The sequence below is a fragment of the Amia ocellicauda genome, unplaced genomic scaffold (assembly GCF_036373705.1).
Source record: "Amia ocellicauda isolate fAmiCal2 unplaced genomic scaffold, fAmiCal2.hap1 HAP1_SCAFFOLD_189, whole genome shotgun sequence".
NCBI lineage: Eukaryota > Metazoa > Chordata > Actinopteri > Amiiformes > Amiidae > Amia > Amia ocellicauda.
This window is the reverse complement of record NW_027102752.1, coordinates 50,566-71,342: the sequence shown is the minus strand read 5'-3', so window position 1 is coordinate 71,342 and position 20,777 is coordinate 50,566. Positions and strand designations below refer to the sequence as shown.

General features: G+C 42.8%; 3 non-coding genes across 3 annotated transcripts; all 3 read right to left on the bottom strand.

Moving 5' to 3' along the window:
• Positions 1-2,255: 2,255 nt before the first annotated feature.
• On the bottom strand, positions 2,256-2,338 carry trnal-cag (transfer RNA leucine (anticodon CAG)). The gene has a single exon. It is a non-coding gene; the product is annotated as a tRNA-Leu (tRNA).
• A 728-nt stretch (positions 2,339-3,066) lies between these two features.
• trnas-aga (transfer RNA serine (anticodon AGA)) lies at positions 3,067-3,148 on the bottom strand. Its single transcript has one exon. It is a non-coding gene; the product is annotated as a tRNA-Ser (tRNA).
• A 17,455-nt stretch (positions 3,149-20,603) lies between these two features.
• Positions 20,604-20,686, bottom strand: trnal-cag (transfer RNA leucine (anticodon CAG)). Its single transcript has one exon. It is a non-coding gene; the product is annotated as a tRNA-Leu (tRNA).
• Between the last annotated feature and the right edge of the window lie 91 nt (positions 20,687-20,777).

Below are 20,777 nucleotides of genomic sequence, written 5' to 3'. Positions count from 1 at the left end.
CATATCAAAAACAACCAATAAAATGACCCTGCATCAAATTTCAAATAGAAACCAAGATGGCGACGATCTCTCTCCTCTCTACTCTAAACTTTTATTAGAACCTTTTGGTCTCTCAAAAAAACATTTTTAAGCATCAAGACCTATAGTCAATAAACACTAAGAATATTTCAGGCCTTTATACGCGCTAAAAAACAACCTGAGCCTAGAAAATAACTATAAAGATCTAAAATAAGTAGCGCTTTTACAGCGATTTTTTTTTTTTTTTTTTTTTTTTTAATAGCGATGCTTTGTTTGGTATTAAACAAGTCACAAACTACTCAGAACAGCGTTTATCCCCGCAAAAGAGATATTTGGGTTTATTTTACAAAGCTTATAAATTATATAGTTTAAAAGTATTCTGAATGTTTTGATAACACACGCCATACCTACGTTTGTCTGAGCCCACCCCCGCCCCCCATGGTGTGAGTGATTTAGCCTTGAGTGTTGTGATCTATTTAGCATTGAGTGATCAGTTGTTTTTATTTTTTAAATGATTCCTTATCATCAGGGATTGAGACTGCTAAAATACCTTAAAAACATATCCTTATCTTAAGTCTAACTCTTATGAGCTTTAAGACCCTAGAATGTATTTAAGTAAAACGAATGAACACATTATGTGTGAGATAAAATATAACCACAGCTTTTTTTTTTTTTTTTTTTTTTTTTTTTAATAGCGCTGCTTTGTTTGGTATTAAACAAGTCACAAACTACTCAGAACAGCGTTTATCCCCGCAAAAGAGATATTTGGGTTTATTTTACAAAGCTTATAAATTATATAGTTTAAAAGTATTCTGAATGTTTTGATAACACACGCCATACCTACGTTTGTCTGAGTCCACCCCCGCCCTCCATGGTGTGAGTGATTTAGCCTTGAGTGTTGTGATCTATTTAACATTGAGTGATCAGTTGTTTTTATTTTTTAAATGATTCCTTATCATCAGGGATTGAGACTGCTAAAATACCTTAAAAACATATCCTTATCTTAAGTCTAACTCTTATGAGCTTTAAGACCCTAGAATGTATTTAAGTAAAACGAATGAACACATTATGTGTGAGATAAAATATAACCACAGCTTTTTTTTTTTTTTTTTTACAAAAACAATTAACCTATACACACAAACACCCCCACACACACACACCCTCTTTTTTAATTTTATTTTTAATTAAATTTGAGGGGAGAGACAGAGCCATATACCTTGGGGTTAACATAAGTACCCTATGCAAAACAGGCATTGTTAGGACCTGTGACCATTACAGACAACAGAACTTGTTGATCTTATAAAATGCTTGGGCGAGAGAGACAGAGAGAGAGAGAGACAGACAGAGACAGAGACAGTGTGAATATGATAAACGCACTATTCAAAACAGGCCTTGTTAAGACCTGGGACCATTACAGACAACAGAACTTGTTGATCTTATAAAATGCTTGGGCGAGAGAGACAGAGAGAGAGAGAGACAGACAGAGACAGAGACAGTGTGAATATGATAAACGCACTATTCAAAATGGCATTTGTTAAGACCTGGGACCATTACAGACAACAGAACTTGTTGATCTTATAAAATGCTTGGGCGAGAGAGAGAGAGAGAGAGAGAGACAGACAGAGACATAGACAGTGTGAATATGATAAACGCACTATTCAAAACAGGCCTTGTTAAGACCTGGGGCCATTACAGACCACAGAACTTGTTGATCTTATAAAATGCTTGGGGCGAGAGAGACAGAGAGAGAGACAGACAGAGACAGAGACCGTGTGAATATGATAAACACACTATTCAAAACAGGCATTGTTAAGACCTGGGACCATTACATGTATATTTAAAAAAGACCCCCAACCACTACAGGAAGAGCCGACCCATTCACACTCTACAGTTGACCAACAAGAACAACAAGAACAACCGGTTATGGGAGGCCTTGTTGTTCAGGGTTTTATGGGTGTACACTTTCTGACGGATATGACGTAGGAATAATTAAGGAAATAAATCTACCTAAAATCACGCCCCCCAATTATGACGTAGGAATATTAATATAAAGTTACGTCATAACAAAACAGGCCGCGCCCAAAAAACCCTACTATCTACTCACGACTACCCCGCCTCAGGCGCACCGGTGGCGCGGTTGGTCTTTGAGACCCTTTTTTTGGCTCACGTGCTGAAAGGACCAGGGAGGGCGCCATCCTTGACCCGTTTCAAACGGGGCAAAAAGGAGCACCCGCTGTTGTCAGAAGTGGGATTCGAACCCACGCCTCCAGGGGAGACTGCGACCTGAACGCAGCGCCTTAGACCGCTCGGCCATCCTGACTGCCCGGTGGGGCCCTAGCACAGCGGGTCGCGGTCCAGGACTGCTTTCCGGAGCCTGAGCTGACCGAAGGACACTAACAAGGTGGAATAAAGCAGGCAGGGGAGGCAGCGATGCTGCCCTCGCCTTGCCCTGAGACATTCAGAATCGGAAAGGGGCGTGGCGAAAGATGTGGGGGCGGAGAAGGTGGGAGGTGGCAAGCCCGGCTCCTCGTTAGTATAGTGGTGCGTATCCCCGCCTGTCACGCGGGAGACCGGGGTTCGATTCCCCGACGGGGAGGTTCCTTGTGTGGTTTTGCTGCCCCCGCCTAGGGTGGGAAGGCTGCACAAAGGACTTGGGAACAGAATGAAAGAAAGAGGTGTGTGAACTGATGTCACCCCAGCAAGAGCAAGGAATTATACCAGGGTTCCGACGCGCCTCTGCGTGTTCGTATGGACATCTTTCTGTCCTTATATACAGATCTCTATATGTTGATCTATATTTTTTTAAGTCACAGACAGACAGACAGACAGAGAGAGAGAGACAGAGAGACAGAGACAGAGACAGAGACAGAGAGAGAGAGAGAGAGAGAGAGAGAGAGAGAGAGAGAGAGAGAGAGAGAGAGAGAGAGAGAGAGAGAGAGAGAGAGAGAGAGAGAGAGAGAGAGAGATTGCAAAAGGGTCTGTGACAGAAGCACAGCTCAAGAAGGGGGGCCTGCAAGGCAGAGAGGGGTCGGTGCTGCTCTTCAGCATCGTAGTCGGCAGGATTCGAACCTGCGCAGAGAGACCCCAATGGATTTCTAGTCCATTGCCTTAACCACTTGGCCACGACAGTAGATAGTAGGGTTTTTTGGGCGCGGCCTATTTTGTTATGACGTATGCCCTAAGCCTATTAATATTCCTACGTCATAATTGGGGGGCGTGATTTTAGGTAGATTTATTTCCTTAATTATTCCTACGTCATATCCGTCAGAAAGTGTACACCCATAAAACCCTGAACAACAAGGCCGCCCATAAAGACCCCCACCCCTCTGAAGGCAACGCCCCGAAACTCTCCTTTCTATTTAAGAACCCGCGCTGCTTTTAGGCAATACCTCTTTAATTCTCAGCATCTGAAACATCCCGCTTCTTCAACATGTCCAGCGACATCAACATGAAACCCCGCAAGAAACAATCCCGGGCAAGGGTTCCTGTACTCACCAATTTGAAGATTGAACGCTCCTGGGTGTTGTTCTGGGGGGGTCGACGGGGTTACCGCTTTAAAAGGGATCCCAGCTATGTTGGAGTGGAGCTTTATGCTTTGGGAGAGAAGGAGGGTACGTTGGAACCTTTTGAGACGGTGATTGAATACTCTTATGAGGACTGGTTGAAGGTGATGGCATGGAGAGACCAGGGGCTTGTGGATAAGACTCTAGAAGGTTTGCAAGAGGTTCCAAGAGAAGGCGAAACGGAGTCTCCGACTCAGAGTTTTGAAAGGTGTGAATGGGAAAGCTTGCAGAACTACGGTACAGTGGTGAAGAGTCTATCTCTAACTACTGATCGTAAGGTTTTGTTTAGCAGTACCCTGATTACAAACCCTATTGAAGGGGTTGTGGAGGATCCAGAAAAACAGGTTACTGAAATTATGTTTGACGCCGTGGACTGGCCGTTCTTGAAAGAGGTCATAAACTGTATAAATGATGGTTTTGACATCTTGACCAAATGTTCACAACTGGATTCTGTTAGAAGGAGAATATGCTGGATTATGGATTATATATCCCCCTTGAATGACGACGACGATGATAAAACAGACGACCTGTGGGGGGTTGGAGGGGGGTCTGACGGCTCAGGGTCTACTCTCTTCTAAGAGGGTGGTGTGTCGTGACGTAGTGAAGAGATAGGATAAAAGGCGCAACAATTCATTCATGGTTTAAAATTAAAGAGAATGTCTTACCCCAAAGCTGCGGACGTCGACAGGCTCTACAGGCCTCTTCAAACCCGGGATCAACCCTGGTTCTATTCCCCAGATTTTGTATACACTCCGGAACCCTCTGACTGCGGTTACCCTCCAAGACCTCAGACCCCGGTCCCTCAGGACGAAACAACATGCGGGGCGATGGATGTCCAAATGAGTCTCGTGGATCCCCAGCCTCTGGAGCTCATGGAGGGCCTCGATTTTGCCGAACTGTCTACCGTCTGTGCGTCTCAGGAGGGGGTCAGTCCAATGGATGTAGAAACACCCCACAAACCACCAGGCGACCCAATGAGCATCGGACTGTCTCGGGGGCGTGATGAAGATGCAGGATTTATGCCCGGGGTATGTGGCCAAGTAAGCAGAGTGGTTAAAAGCACCCTGGTGTATATTCTGAGTGCTCTCATTGACCGAGCTCTGAAAGAAGTCTGTCGGGGGTGTGAAGTGAATCACCCCAGTCAGTTGAGACACAGTTGTTTGTTTGAACCAGACCGTTACTATTTCCTGTTCTATTTCAACGTGTTTTACAGAAGACTGAACAAACCGTGGCTGAAACCGGCACTAATCAAGGCTCTGTCTTACTCCCACATACATGTCACTGCGGGACAAGTCCAGAAAATCATAGATGAGATTTTGCTGGAGCTGAAAAAGGAGCCGTTTATAATAGAGAAACTTGGGCAGCTGCTCAATGACCTGGATGAGCCAAGTAGAAAAACCGCTGGCAAGCTAAAAGCTTATTTCTTCCGTAAAGAAGTTAAAGCTGGGGGCAGCGACGAAGAATTCGACATCTACGCCACTGATTCAGACTCTGACCTGAACTAAGGGACTTTGAACATGGGGAATGTTCTGGACTGCTGCTGCAACTGGTTCTGTCATCAACACTCTGCAGCTAACCTGAGAGTGCTATTACACCATGTGCTTGACAGAAAAGTAGCCAACGCGAGCCTTTTCTCTACAGATTTAACCATCGATGAGGATCAACTTTCAAACCTGGAAAAGTTAATGGTTGCTGTAACAAAGACCGGGGGGTACGAACACTGGGATGAAGCGCTCAAGGGGGCCAAGAATGATATTAGGCCATTTCATCAACATCTGTATGACCTTTTACTGAGCATGTTTAATACCCCTCTGTTTACTTTTAAAATAGGTCATATTGTTGTTTTATTTACATATGTAACTGAGGTGTGTGCCTACAAGATAAAGAAACAGGTATTTGTTGATATAGATCAAGTAACCAATCATCTGATTTCTTTTTGTCTGGACCGTAGAAAAAATTGTTGTGTATGTTATACTTTTCTCAAATGTCTAAAAAGGGGTATCTGCTCTCCTGAAGTTGAATAAAAAACCTTGTATAAAAACTTTGGCGCATAGTGTGGGTCTGTGTGTTTATTTGGCAGAATGACTCGGCAAGCTCCCCAAATGCATGAACTATACTACAACCCAGCCAAGATTGGGGGTTTGGCGGGTAAGAAGGGTTTTCAAAGAGGACTCGCTGATGCCGGTGTGAAGGTTAATGATGTGGTTGTTTCAGAATGGTTACGGGAACAAGACGCCTATACCTTACATAAACCTCTCAGGATTAACTTTAAAAGAAACCGCGTATATGCAACTGACATAGACTCACAATGGCAAATGGATCTAGTCGATATGTCAAATTTATCAAAACATAACAATGGTCACAAATTTATGTTGATGTGTATCGATGTGTTATCAAAATATGCCTGGGCTCGCATTCTACATAATAAAACAGGTCGGGCGGTGACAAGGGCCTTTGAGGATATATTGTCCCAGGGACGATGTCCTAAAAAACTGCAGACTGATAAAGGAAAAGAGTTTCTCAACAGAGAATTTCAGAATCTACTGAAGAGACACAAAATACATCATTTCACCACCGGTAATGAGCTTAAGGCATCGGTGGTGGAGAGGTTTAACCGCACCATAAAGACCAAAATGTGGAGATATTTTACAGCGGTCAACACGTTCAAGTATTTTGATAAAGTTCAGGATTTTATCGATGCTTACAACCAAGGGTATCACGCCAGTATTAAAATGAAGCCTATAGATGTTGATCAAAGTAATTCTTTTAAGGTCTATAAAAAATTATACGGCCCATTTATTAAGAAGGGGAAAACTACTTATAAGTTCAACATCGGCGATGTGGTTCGCGTTTCAAAGCTAAGGAGTACTTTTGCCAAAGGTTATGAACAAACATTTTCTGACGAATATTTTACAGTTACCGAACAGGTGGCTAGAGACCCCCCCGTGTACCGGTTAAAAGACTATGACGGGGAGGCTATAGAAGGAACGTTTTACGAAGCCGAGTTACAAAAAATTATTGTGGGTAAAGACATTGTATACAGAGTTGAAAAGATATTAGCTGAGAAAACCCAGAACCGGAAAAAATATGTGTTGGTGAAATGGCTTGGATGGCCTGAAAAGTTCAATAGTTGGGTCCCGGAACAACAGGTTTGTGATATTCAAGCCTTATAACTACATGCCCGCGGGTGTGGTGGGGGCATTACTTTCGATACTCAAGATGGAATCAGGAGGCTTCTACGTGACTCTACCCAGTAACGCCTCTCTCGATATATACCCTAAAAATGAAATATCCAGTTACACGGTACAATTTGGAAAATCTATAGATCTAAGGGGTTCGTGGGAAGTGGGGTTGGCGGAAATACAGTATCCTTACACTTGGGCTGTTTTACAAGATAAGGATGCCACCTTCGCCATTTTTGATGATGTTAAAAAGAGTCAATGGACATTCACGATACAAGGAGGTTATTATGACAATGTGGATACAATATTAGATGAGATGCATAAACAGTTCTCAGAAGGCACCCCCAACATCAAGCTATATTACAACCCTATTAAAAACAGAGTGTACAAGGTGTCAAAACCTTGTATTAGCATTCAAACCAACGGACAACTGGGGCGTATATTAGGGTTCTATTCTGACACAGAGAGCAGGTTCTCAGAAGTGGTGGCACCCTTCCAGGCTGACATCAGGGGCGGCTTTTACACTCTTTATGTGTATACGGATATCATAACACACCAGAGGGTCGGGGATAGCTATGTCCCCCTTTTGAGAAATGTACTTATTAAAGGTAAAAGCAATGACATGGTCACAATTACTTATGACAAGCCACACTACGTACCAGTCTCAAAGACCCACTTTGACAACATCATGATCGAAGTAAAATCGGATCAGAATATCAACGTACCCTTCCGCTTCGGTAAAGTTATTGTCAAACTACATTTTCGACCCCTGAAACAGTGTGTACATTATTAAAATGGCTACCTCGAGGGGTTATGTAGATCCTAGCGCCTATGTGGATTATTACAAGATGCAAGCCGGGAACGGCTTGCCCGGTTTTGTAGGAGCCCCCACAATGTATGGAGCCGGTCTAGGAGGACTCTTTCGTGGTCTCTTTAGAATGGCCGTACCCCTGCTTAAGAGAGGCTTTGCTATAGCCAGACCCCACTTGAAATCAGCGGCTAAAAATATTGTTAGTGACGTGTTCACCAATGTTATGAACCGGGCAGCTAGCCATGAGCAGCAGGAGGGTTCGGGTCTCATGGTAATGGCGAGGAGGGGGGGTAAAAGAAGAAACAGTATGTGTCCACCAGGGCGACGAAGATCCGTGGCTAACAAAAAACGAAGAATCTCTCATTCTCCAACATATCGTGGAAACACTCGGAGAAGGAAGCAGCACAAGAAAAAACCTGCAAAAAGAAAGTCTCAAAGAAAGACAAATAGAGCCTCAGGATACATCTTTTAAAAATGTCTTTTGTCCACAGTCTATCGGAAGAATGCGTCAAATCAGAACTGGATCTGTTTACAGTTCCATACACTCAAACGAGTATAGATAAGAGCATATATGTAGAGATACCCCCTCTTTCCGCAATTTCAGATACGGCCCCTCTGGAGTTTTTTATAGCTGGCAATGGCGAGGATTATATTGATTTGAATAACACATTTATTTTAATGAACTGTAAAGTGACTGATGAGGATGGCGATGCAATCGAGAAGACGGCCAACGCTGGGGTCATCAATTACCCGGTGGCCACCATGTTTTCACAGGTGGATGTGACCCTGGGAGATCGGCTCATTAGTCAAAGCAGCAATACTTACCCCTATAGGGCCATGATGGAGTGTATCCTTAATTATAGTGAGGAGACCCTAAGCAAACAGTTCAGCCCCGGCCTTTTCTTCAAAGACACCCCGGAAGCTATGGACGACCAGGATCCAGAGGGACTCAATAAGGGTTTGCAAAAAAGAACGGCCTTTTCAACAGAAGGGAGGACCTTTGAGCTAATGGGACATATCCATGCAGACATATTTTTCCAAGAAAAACTCATGCTCAACGGGGTAGACATTAAAATTAAAATGATCCGTAGTAAAAGTGCTTTTTGTCTGATGACCCCTGATACTGAAAAATATAAACTGACCATATTATCGGCCTCGCTGTTTGTGAAAAAAGTATCCGTCTCCCCGGCGGTTAAACTAGGACATGCGCAGGCTTTAATGACGGCAAACGCCAAGTACCCGATCGAAAGAGTCTATATGAAAGTCCACAGTATCCCCGCAGGGACACGGGTGATGAACCAGGAAAATCTGTTTCTAGGACAGCTCCCAAAACAGGTTATTATAGGTCTCGTGGATAATGATGCATTTACCGGGGTTTACAACAAGAACCCCTTTAACTTTAAACATTATAACGCGGAATTTATAGCACTGTACGTCGATGGTGTGCAGGTTCCATCCAGACCTTTTCAACCTGACTTTGAAAACGGCAACGCGGTTCGTGAATATTACAGTCTAGTACTGGCTACGGGTCGCCATCTCAAGGATCAACCTCTGCTGATCGATCGCCGGGAATACTGCAGCGGTTACACCCTGTACGGTTTCAACCTGACCCCTGACGAAGAGTGTGGACAACATTTTTCACTGATGAAGACGGGCAATATGCGTTTGGAGATGCGTTTCAAGCAGCCTCTACCACGCACTGTAAATATGGTCGTGTATGCTGTGTTTGACAACATTATTGAGGTGAATCAGAGGAGAAACGTTCTGTATGATTATTATTAAAATGAACACCAGAGAGCTCAACCACATCATGAATGCCCTGGCCGGCTCACGGAAAGTGTTTCAAGGAGTCTACGCCTGCGACCAGCTGCCTAAATTTAAGATCAAGAATTTACCTGCAATGTACATAATCAACACACACCCTAAAAATATGCCCGGAGAACATTGGCTGGCTATTTATCTAAGGGAGGACCGCCGTGGGGAATCTTTTGATTCCTATGGAAACCCCCCGGATTTCAGACCTTTCCCTCGGAAGATCAATAACTTTCTGCTCAACAACTGTCAAGAAACCATTTACAGCGGTCGTCAAGTACAAAGTCTTCAGACCTTCACTTGTGGTCAACACTGTGTGTTTTTCTTATATCATAGATCTAAAGGAAGGTCATACCCCGATATTATGTCCTTGTACAGTGAGGATTTAGGCCAAAATGATAAAAAAGTGGCAGAGTTTGTCAGGACACTGTGGACCCCCCTTATAACACAATTACTTACGACCCTAGCCAGCCATGTATACAGATGGGGTGTTCTTGTGAGGATTTTAAAAGATGTCATGCGTGTTAAAGTGAAAAAATAATGAAAACAGCCTTTGAATCATTAGTTTTGTTTTTATTCAACACAAATCTTATACAAAGCAGGGTTATGTTATAAATAAATGTACAACATTTGAAAATAAAAATAAAAAATAAAAAAAATTGTTTGTCGGTTCCTTATTTACAGGGGAGACAAATAAAAACATGAGATTAATAAGCTTCCCAACGATGGATAGATCCTGAGGATGATTGCTCAGCACGGTCAGAGTAATGAGATATCGGCGTCAGATCAGTCGCCACCTCTTTACACAGACGGATTTTTTGTCGCGTTTCCTGGTTAGGGACTGTTGATTGGGGCATGTCCAGACAGGCCATCGCCTGTAGGAAAGCATTCCAGCCTACAGGTCGGCGACTATCGGGTACCTTATTAGTGCTAGTGACACTCTTCAACAAATCAAACATGTGTGAACCTTTGATCAGTTGTCCTTTAAAAACAAATTCACCCTGTTCATTCCAAGTCGTTACCCGCGGTTTCTGAACCATTTTGTGCAGAATATATTCTGCATGTCTTTTGCTTCTGGCCGGCATGTTTCTCAAAACATCCGTTACAACATCTCCCTCTGAACTCTCAACAGGTTCGGTCACCGCAACATCTTTATCAACCGTAGCCCCCGCATCAGCCCCAGAACCATTTTCTTGAGAGGCCATGGTTAAAGTTAAAGTGTTTTGATCTTTATCACCCTGTCTAACCAGACGGAGGTAGCGCTGTAACGTGTTGCTATACATCTGGGCTTTGGAATACTGATTTAAATCGGCCCTGGCCAGTATAGCTTTCATTTCAGAGTCCAGGTTGTTTTCGGCCGTTTGTCTAATGGGCTCTGGCCCGACAACATTTTTTCTCAGTTTCTCAAGCTGCTCCTGAGGGATCAAAAACATTTTCTGAGCATATTCCATTATTAACCCACTCTGGAAGCTAGAAGACTGGTTAGGAAAGGCACGGCTATGCTCAACAGCGGTCCTATAAAACCTCCGGTTTGATTAATCTTCTTTCTTTTTCTTTTAATAGAATACTTCTTATTAGCGATGATCTTGATAACCGCTTTTTGTTTTTTGAGTTTAGAATGTTGAGAAGGTGTTAGGGGTATATTACCGCGTAAGATGTTAAAAGCTATTTCACACAGGGTCTCGATCAAATCCGAGGGGGCCCCTGCCAGCACAGCTTTCCTATGGCGCGGGCTCCCCTCAAATAACATTTGCAAAAGCGGCAGATTTCTTTTAATCCGAACAGACATTCTTATTTATTTCCTTTTCTTTAGCACATACACTGCCGGCCAATCGGGCGGGCACAAACCTGTTCTGAGGCGAAAGTCTTCTGGGGTTTGTGCTTTTAAGTCCACAATCAAGTACCCGTAGGGTTTTTTGGTGGCATCCTCAAATGCCTCCAAAAAGAACTTGGTCTGGTTAGGGTACATTTGACGAGCCAAGACGGTGACCTGTAGTTTATCTCTGGGGTTTTTAAAAAGAATTATATAATTGGCATTTAAATTAATAGTGCGGCTTTTTTTACCTTGAAAAAATAGATTTTGAACTAAATAAATAATACTTAAATTCCTATGATGAGTGTACTTTGTGAAAGCTTTTTCCACTTCACTGTTGTCACCGGCCTGCTCCATCAGGTCATCAAGGATCACTAGATTAGTTTGTCCGGGCGGGAACAGGTCATCGTCACACAACGAGGCGGGGAGACCTTGCACAAATTTCAGATTATTTTTTTTTGATGCCAAATCATCGTAGAGAGGTTGCCAGCAAGAGTAACACCACACTATGTTGTCAAGAGCTTGGGACACGGTTGCGTCCACATCTTCTATGATGTTCTTTATAAGATAGCTCTTACCCGAATTGGAGGGACCGGCTATAATACAGGAGAAAGGGTGTTGAAGTCGGTTATCAAAACCACTGCTAATATCCATAAGGCAGAGTGGTATAATCAGTCTTCAACACTCTTTTATTGTACACCACCCTGAACCGTTTGTTTAGTGATCTATTTTCCAATGTGTACCCCTTTTTATTGCGATAGATCTGATTTCCGGCTGTAATAATCTCGCGAGGAGGCGCGTCTTTCTCGGTTACAAAACTTTGTACCAGGGTCGTCAGAGACTTGATGTTAATGAGCTTGTTGTTACAATGGTTCAGAGTGAAACCCTTAACTTTCATACAGGTCTTACCCGCAGCCGTTCTGTATGCGTAAGTCTTAGGACCCCCTGAAACAAACTCCACTATGTGGTCCTGAGGATCTAGCTCGCTCGTTAACTCCCCAAGGTAGTCCCCGAAGGGAGGGACCCAATCACCTGGCCTGGTGACAAAGATTACAGAGTCAGTATCATGATAGAGCGTGCGTTCCTGCAGCTGATCCATTAAGTTGTACAGTTCAAGCCGGGCGTAAGCCGTGGTAAAAACCGCTATGAAAACATTAACGTTTCCCTGTTTGGTGGGGAAATCTTTAGGGGCCCTCCACTGGACCTGTGCCACATGGTCATTTAAGAATTGAAAGTGTGATACTGCATGTTGTTTGGAAAACATAAATTCTATAAACTGTTCAGGGGTTTTAATCAAGGTTGTGTTTAGACGGTTATTTCTTTCCCCAAACTTACCCCACAGACTGTTTAAAATCAGTTTGGACATTTGTCTCTTGGCGGGGTTTACAGTTATGTTCCCCGGCTCTAGACGGATCCCTTCCTTTTCAAAATATTGCTGAACGTACCACTCTTTGGCCGCGGAGTCAACACACCATGAGGGATAGCCCGATGCCTCCTGTTTCCCTTTCAGATGGGTCATAATGTACTCAGCAAAAAGAGTATCAGATTTTTCAGAAAAATGCCAAACCTCATACACCTTACCGACTCTGTAACCTTTCTCCACCGCCTTGTCAAGCTCAATGCTACACCAGACACCCGTCAGCGCTCTCTCGTCATCACTGTGCAGACAAGAGGTATTTTGATTTTCAGTTTCCACACACGTTCTACACAGAGGGAACATCAATTTTCCCGAACACCTGTAAGGCAACACGTGTAAGAACAGCTCGCGAGGAGGGTACATGGTGACTTTGATCAAAACAAAGTACTGTCCGATTTCGAGAAAGTCACGATAAACAATGGTTGGATGCCCCACCGGGTACATTTTGGTCTTGTTGACATAAGGGTACAGACTGGTGAAATCATAGTAATCTACTCTCTCACCCTCCTTTATCTCATAATGTAAACAGAGGGCGTTGGTACGACCCCCAAATAACGCATCCCTGGGCTCTAGACGTTCAGGAAAGTCCAAGGTTTCCATAAACCGTTGTACCCCCACATCCTGTTGCTTCAGGGTCGTCCACGCGTGTTCCCAAATCACCAGCACATTCAAACCATAGGTGTTTTTTAAAGTTTCAATTCGTTCCTGGAAATCATAGTACATATCACCGCAGAGTTTTTGTGTTACGGGGTTAAAGGTGTTTGGGTCGAAGCACTGAGGACAGCCATGGTAAATACAACCAGCAAACTCATAAGCGGTACGCCGCCCGGACACGTCGCTAAAACCGTCTAAGTAGTAAGGCCCCATTTTGACTTCCCCTTGATTTAAAGCATGTCTGATGAAGATGTTATCCCGGGCACTCAGATATTCCAGCCACTGTATGGAGACAGTCGAAAAGTTCTTTTGTCTAGCACGATAGTTGTCAGAAGTGGTGACCGCTATAGTGTTTTTCTGCAAGAAATTGGATCGATACATTTTCATGCAGAGAGACGCTATGGTCACACTTTGCAAAGGGTCGAGACCCGATGTGTTGATAACCTCGGCGCGGAAACGCAAACAGGCTTCTTTAAGGATCACCACATCATTTTTACAATAAGCGGCCATCTCTTCTCGGAAATCAAAAACACCTCCCTTAACCATATTGTACCATTTAAAGAATTCCTCCCTCTCATGAGACATCATAGTATCAACCCCATAATAAGAGGCGGGCGGGTAGGACCCTCGATAATTTTGAGTGTCCTTAGTATTAAAAAAATGGCAGAACCAACCTTTCTTCTGAGCCTCAAAACCCAGAGCTTTAGGCAAAGCGCTCAATTTCATGGGGAGGAAATTTTACGAGTCTATGTAACGTTGGTTGAAAGCTTCGTTGGTGAAACACATGATCTTGCTACCCTGAGCTATTATTTTTGGGGTCACCCCATTGTCCACCAGATACTTCATCAAAATGTAAGAATCATAACCCTTAGCATTGTGGGCAATAAATGTGTAATTGAGGTATTTTGGACCGCGATACCGCGTAAAGAAATCCCTGACACAACTCTCACCGCTAGCTGACCACTCACAATCCAACATGTCAATACAGTGTATATAATTAGCAACATGGACCCCGTTTTCTTGCCGGCATTCAAAATCAAAAAAGACATACCGGTTGTGCGGCGGCTCCTTTTTAACCGGCTGAATAAAGCACTGGTGTTCAGACCCCGGGGTTAAATCAGCATTACAGATCCTACATCTCGGCTCCAGACATTTGTGTGGTTTAACCTCATGAAAACGGTACTGGAGGCAACACTGCGGGCAATATTTAGTTTGATCACAATAACTCCGTTTTTTAACCCCCTCAGCAGCGGCCCTCTGTACCTTATGTTCGGAAAAACAGAACGCGGAGAGACAAATCCTTAAGCAATCTTTACATCGGATGGTAGGGGCCAAACCCTTACGACATTGCGGATTGAAACAGACGTTACAGTAACCGTCACAGCGGTGCTTAAGCTTATCATTGAAGGCCTTATAACACCAATGACAAACATACGAACAACCCAAAAAAGCCGTCAAACTCTTTATTCCAAAGTAATGACTATCACTTAGGAAGAGAAACAGTGTCTGTGTATGGGTTTCAGGATGTGTCTGAAATTTCACAAATACTTCCTTTACCTCACAACGGTACCACACAACAATTTTTAAAGACAACAACTCCTCAAACATGGTAATGTCTGAAAAGGCAACCATCTGTTGAGAGTTTAAGCCGGCCCTCTGATGAAGCATTAAAGCCTCTTGCATAGCTTGGGGTTCAGGCATGTCGGGGGTGAGTAGTTTTATTAAACTGTAAGCAAAACAGAGCTTATTGTCCCCATTGGAACTCACCACTAATTGCCTGAGCTTGTTCCTAATTATGTCGTTCTTCAAGCATTTCGACAGTCTTCTAAGTGCCCCACCCTCAGGGTTACGAACCACATTCATTACCAGAGACAGACTTTCATCCGCTAAGATGGATGCGTTACTTTGCAATAACGCTTCGATTTTAGCCAGAAATTCATCAACATCTAAATTATCTCCACTCATCATTACAGATAGGTTGCTAAACAAATCATCCCCTCTGAGTTCTAACTGTACAACATCTCAAGGTCTGACCCTTTCAGCAACCTGTTCAAGCATGTTTTGCAAGGCCTCGTGTATGTTGACAAATATTTCTGCATAATTGTCACAATTTAAAAGTTCTGCAAAATTAAAACGCTGAATCATTTCAAAATTGTTATAGGCCGGTCTATCTATAATCACGGGATCACTGGTACTCTTGGCCACATCATCATTTTGAACAAAGCCTTCAACCCCTACATTCTCACAGAGCATGTCCTCCACAACCTTATCAGTCTCAGAACCCTCCACATTCCGAACACCCCCACTGCTGACATCTACAAAACCCCCTTTTTGAGGAGGCTCATTTAAAGCCTGTAAAAGTCCTTCAAAGATATCCAACCGGTTAATGTCAAGACCCTCCTCTATAGTGACGGCTGCTTCTGCCGCCGTACTGTGTTCTAATTGTCTCAAATCATTTATAATAGGGGCAGAATTTGGTCGGGGTAGCGTCTCCAAAGCCTCCACCATTTCAAACAAATCGGGGTGAACTAGGGGTTGAACCTCTATAAGCTCTACCGTTGGGAGGTGGTTATTTAGATCATTGACCATCTGTAACAGGTCGGGGTTCACCGGTAAGTCTGTTAATTCACATTCTATCGGGGGTGATTGGGGGTTATTTAAATCATTTATCATTTGTAATAGTTCCTGGTTCATTGGGACATCAGAGGAGTTCACAACAGGGCCGGGGATGTTCTCTCGGGAAGGTCTTTTTGGGGCCCTAACTTGATCATAATCCTTTAGTTTGTGAGTTCTTTTACCAAGTCCGGACATTTTTTTATTTATTTCTTATTTTTCCAACAACCCACAATAGTAAGGCGTTTTGTATCTATTAAAACATTAAATACGGTACAATTCGTTAGTAAGGGTATTAATAAGGGTGTTTTGGCTCTCTATCACAAGGTTTTGCCCCACTAACACAAGTCTTTGATTTAGTAACAAAGTACGTAGCAACTCATGCCGACCTTCAGGAAGTAGCTCCGGGGGATGGTGTCCTGGCACAGCTTCAAAGGATGGTCGCTCCGGTAAATCTCGCTCGAAGGAGGCAGGGAGCGAGCGTATACTCACGGACGGAGACCAAGAAGGCCTTTGCGGTGACACCCTGGCCAATCGCGGTGTACTGTTCAGCGTTTCTGTAGCCAAGAAACGGGGATGGGGGGACGATGTTGAAACCAGTCCGTCGTTGGGTGGTGTGTCAACCCTGACTGACGGCGACCCCTGAGGTTGTTGGTTGCCTGTATTTGTTCCGACCGACAATGCTTCGGGCTGAATCTGGGTTGTTGAATTACCCCCAGAAGTCTGTGGCCTGAGTAGATGTTGGGGGGTCTCCAAGACCACCGTGGGGGATCCTCTCGGTGATCTCTCCGGGGAAGATGTTTGATCCCACTTAGACGGGGTAATTGTCCTCAATAGCTCATCCACAGAATGACTATCCCAAGAGTCTTGGGAAGAATAAAAATATACATTACATTTACATCTTTAAACGGTGACAGAAATCAAACTTAAAACAACATATCCAGGACCTTCAAAACCTTTAGCTTTTTTAGACCTTTGAAAATAGGCTTAGACATTCACTACAATGCCTTATTATTTACAGACAATATATTTATTAGGACTTGATAATAAATGTAAAACAGAGAAGCCTCTGTAAATAAACGGTTTCTTAAATGTTTCTTTAAAAACTGTAATATTGTTAATAAAACTTTTTATACACACACACACCACATTTCATTTTTAAACGAACCTTCCAAGTGTAAACGCTTCCTGATCCCGGGACTTCCTGTTTCACAAACGTTTTCACGATCTGTTTAAATATTAAATACAATGAACACCTTCAAGCCTTTTCCTACAGCCACTTTAAAACAGAAGTATAATTGCGGAAGATAAGCCAAACAACTTACTAAAACCTTTCGGACAGCTTTACTTCCTAACCAGACGGTAGGACAATCGGTCATTTCTAAACACATGCCCCAGAAACAAGCCTAGACCTGTCTGGACTTCTAAAGATCTTTCCCAGAACCCCCCGCCCTACAGGAAATGGGCACCCATCGCTTAAATATTAGCCCTCAACGGGCAAACAAAGCCCTTTTAAAAACATTAAAGTTTGAAAGATCTTACTTATCTCCAAAGAATAATCGTTTCTTATGTTTTTCAGCTGGTTTAGCTTTTTGCACTTCTGTGGAGGTAAGAGACATGTTTAACCTTTAACCACCCCGCTTTATAAAAAGCTTTAACCTCTTACAAGCGGCAGATATATACTCACCGCTATCAGATACAGGGGCTGACGGCCTTTCAGATTCTTGAAAGGTTACGGTTCTCGAAGGTAAAACGAAACAAGACCTCGATGTGGAAGGCCTTTCGTTGTCTCGAACCACGTTTCTTAATACTGTTAGAAAGGATAATTTTTTAAAATTAACAAAACGGGCCTCAAACATCTTACAGAAACGTTATACAAACAAACAGGGGTTTAGTTCTTACCCGGTCGGCAGACAGCCTGTCTAGGGACAACCACTTCTCTTGGTTGATCCTCGGAGACATTAATCACAGGCCTTTCGATAGTTTCTGTGTAATTAAAGAGACCGGCATTAATATATATTAAAACGTTTTCATAACTCTAATGAGCCGCTTCAAAACCACACACACACCCATACATAAGAACCCATGAGCGCAAACACAAAAATCTTACCGTCGTTGTTCCAGATGATATCCTCAGCGTTGGGAATTAACTCCTGTTGACTGGCTGAAAAATAATTTTACAGAACTTAAAACAGATGTTATAACCTTATTTACAATACATGCACACAACACGCTCTGAGTCAATGAAAATAATCTGAAGACTTACCTAAAAACTCGTTTAAATCGAAGTCGCTGATGTTGTTTCCGGACATTGTTGATCTTTAGGCTTAAATCGAAAGGTCAGTACGAGTCTGTCGAGCTGAAGACCAGACCTTCATACTTATACTGATGGCCAGATGCCGGATCTGCTTGTAAGGCATTGTTCTGGGCTGGCCTTTGTGCCATCCTGTTACCAATTAACATATCAAAAACAACCAATAAAATGACCCTGCATCAAATTTCAAATAGAAACCAAGATGGCGACGATCTCTCTCCTCTCTACTCTAAACTTTTATTAGAACCTTTTGGTCTCTCAAAAAAACATTTTTAAGCATCAAGACCTATAGTCAATAAACACTAAGAATATTTCAGGCTTTTATACGCGCTAAAAAACAACCTGAGCCTAGAAAATAACTATAAAGATCTAAAATAAGTAGCGCTTTTACAGCGATTTTTTTTTTTTTTTTTTTTTTTTTTAATAGCGATGCTTTGTTTGGTATTAAACAAGTCACAAACTACTCAGAACAGCGTTTATCCCCGCAAAAGAGATATTTGGGTTTATTTTACAAAGCTTATAAATTATATAGTTTAAAAGTATTCTGAATGTTTTGATAACACACGCCATACCTACGTTTGTCTGAGCCCACCCCCGCCCCCCATGGTGTGAGTGATTTAGCCTTGAGTGTTGTGATCTATTTAGCATTGAGTGATCAGTTGTTTTTATTTTTTAAATGATTCCTTATCATCAGGGATTGAGACTGCTAAAATACCTTAAAAACATATCCTTATCTTAAGTCTAACTCTTATGAGCTTTAAGACCCTAGAATGTATTTAAGTAAAACGAATGAACACATTATGTGTGAGATAAAATATAACCACAGCTTTTTTTTTTTTTTTTTTTTTTTTTTTTTAATAGCGCTGCTTTGTTTGGTATTAAACAAGTCACAAACTACTCAGAACAGCGTTTATCCCCGCAAAAGAGATATTTGGGTTTATTTTACAAAGCTTATAAATTATATAGTTTAAAAGTATTCTGAATGTTTTGATAACACACGCCATACCTACGTTTGTCTGAGTCCACCCCCGCCCTCCATGGTGTGAGTGATTTAGCCTTGAGTGTTGTGATCTATTTAACATTGAGTGATCAGTTGTTTTTATTTTTTAAATGATTCCTTATCATCAGGGATTGAGACTGCTAAAATACCTTAAAAACATATCCTTATCTTAAGTCTAACTCTTATGAGCTTTAAGACCCTAGAATGTATTTAAGTAAAACGAATGAACACATTATGTGTGAGATAAAATATAACCACAGCTTTTTTTTTTTTTTTTTTACAAAAACAATTAACCTATACACACAAACACCCCCACACACACACACCCTCTTTTTTTAATTTTATTTTTAATTAAATTTGAGGGGAGAGACAGAGCCATATACCTTGGGGTTAACATAAGTACCCTATGCAAAACAGGCATTGTTAGGACCTGTGACCATTACAGACAACAGAACTTGTTGATCTTATAAAATGCTTGGGTGAGAGAGACAGAGAGAGAGAGAGACAGACAGAGACAGAGACAGTGTGAATATGATAAACGCACTATTCAAAACAGGCCTTGTTAAGACCTGGGACCATTACAGACAACAGAACTTGTTGATCTTATAAAATGCTTGGGCGAGAGAGACAGAGAGAGAGAGAGACAGACAGAGACAGAGACAGTGTGAATATGATAAACGCACTATTCAAAATGGCATTTGTTAAGACCTGGGACCATTACAGACAACAGAACTTGTTGATCTTATAAAATGCTTGGGCGAGAGAGAGAGAGAGAGAGAGAGAGACAGACAGAGACATAGACAGTGTGAATATGATAAACGCACTATTCAAAACAGGCCTTGTTAAGACCTGGGGCCATTACAGACCACAGAACTTGTTGATCTTATAAAATGCTTGGGGCGAGAGAGACAGAGAGAGAGACAGACAGAGACAGAGACCGTGTGAATATGATAAACACACTATTCAAAACAGGCATTGTTAAGACCTGGGATCATTACATGTATATTTAAAAAAGACCCCCAACCACTACAGTAAGAGCCGACCCATTCACACTCTACAGTTGACCAACAAGAACAACAAGAACAACCGGTTATGGGAGGCCTTGTTGTTCAGGGTTTTATGGGTGTACACTTTCTGACGGATATGACGTAGGAATAATTAAGGAAATAAATCTACCTAAAATCACGCCCCCCAATTATGACGTAGGAATATTAATATAAAGTTACGTCATAACAAAACAGGCCGCGCCCAAAAAACCCTACTATCTACTCACGACTACCCCGCCTCAGGCGCACCGGTGGCGCGGTTGGTCTTTGAGACCCTTTTTTTGGCTCACGTGCTGAAAGGACCAGGGAGGGCGCCATCCTTGACCCGTTTCAAACGGGGCAAAAAGGAGCACCCGCTGTTGTCAGAAGTGGGATTCGAACCCACGCCTCCAGGGGAGACTGCGACCTGAACGCAGCGCCTTAGACCGCTCGGCCATCCTGACTGCCCAGTGGGGCCCTAGCACAGCGGGTCGCGGTCCAGGACTGCTTTCCGGAGCCTGAGCTGACCGAAGGACACTAACAAGGTGGAATAAA